At 55.6% G+C, this 971-nt stretch overlaps 1 protein-coding gene across 1 annotated transcript in view; it reads left to right on the plus strand.

Annotated features, from left to right (window-relative positions):
* Positions 1–66: 66 nt before the first annotated feature.
* The window catches only part of LOC119593060 (BTB/POZ domain-containing protein 9-like), a 12,419-nt gene continuing 11,514 nt past the window's right edge, over positions 67–971 (plus strand). The window contains exon 1 of the mRNA XM_037941965.1: positions 67–200. The gene's annotated coding sequence lies outside the window, so the exon portion shown is untranslated. The remainder of the gene's footprint in view (positions 201–971) is intronic.

Consider the following 971-nt stretch of genomic DNA (forward strand, 5'->3'; position numbering starts at 1 on the left):
AATTAAGAGATAATATGCATGTATTCTTATCCCAGACAACCACAAACATTTTATATCTCGTTCTGGCCCCGATCTGCCAGGCGCTGGAGCGTATCCAATTCCCCTCGAAATCGCGCAAAAGTGGCTCCGCTCTATCCCGCGGCCACAATGGCGTCTGTTTACAAACCCGACGCAGGGATCTCGTTCTAGAAGTTACGCAGGTAATTGGGGCTGGCGAATGGGCGGACAAATCTGTCACTTCCAGATTAATCTGTGGTGGAGTCAGCGGGCCCATTAGGGGTGATGACAGTGAGCCGTATAAGTGAGAAAGAAAATCCCAGATTAATAACAGGACGGACTGGAGGCCCGGGACACCCTTCCAGGTCCTGCCAATTATGTAATGTTTCTTGACACTGACATGAACGAGACGTGACATTGCGTTTGCCTTAATATGGTTTAGAGGGCACCTGGAGGGGCGCCAGTTGAAGGCCGGCATCCCGCGCCCCGCTCCGCCCTGTGGCACTCCCAGAGCCCGGCTTGGCCTCGGAGCTGTTCGTGCGCATTAGGGTCTGGGAGGCGCAGGGCAGGAGGGAGGGAGGCGCAGGGCAGGAGGGAGGGAGGCGCAGGGCAGGAGGGAGGGAGGCGCAGGGCAGGAGGGAGGGAGGCGCAGGGCAGGAGGGAGGGAGGCGCAGGGCAGGAGGGAGGGAGGCGCAGGGCAGGAGGGAGGGAGGCGCAGGGCAGGAGGGAGGGAGGCGCAGGGCAGGAGGGAGGCACAGTCAGGGACAAGATGCTTTGCCCCATGCCTGTGGTCACTGCAAATTAGTCTGCTGGTAGGCATTCTGCAAACTGGCTCTATTTAATGACAAGATCTGAATAAGACCAATTGAGGATGGTAAGTTTTGATGTCAGTTGCCATAAAGAACAACTGAAAAATGTTTGGGTTTTAAAAATTGTTAACAGCGTGGATACAAGGCCACAACCCCTTATCAAAG

Source organism: Penaeus monodon, chromosome 31 (genome assembly GCF_015228065.2).
Source record: "Penaeus monodon isolate SGIC_2016 chromosome 31, NSTDA_Pmon_1, whole genome shotgun sequence".
NCBI lineage: Eukaryota > Metazoa > Arthropoda > Malacostraca > Decapoda > Penaeidae > Penaeus > Penaeus monodon.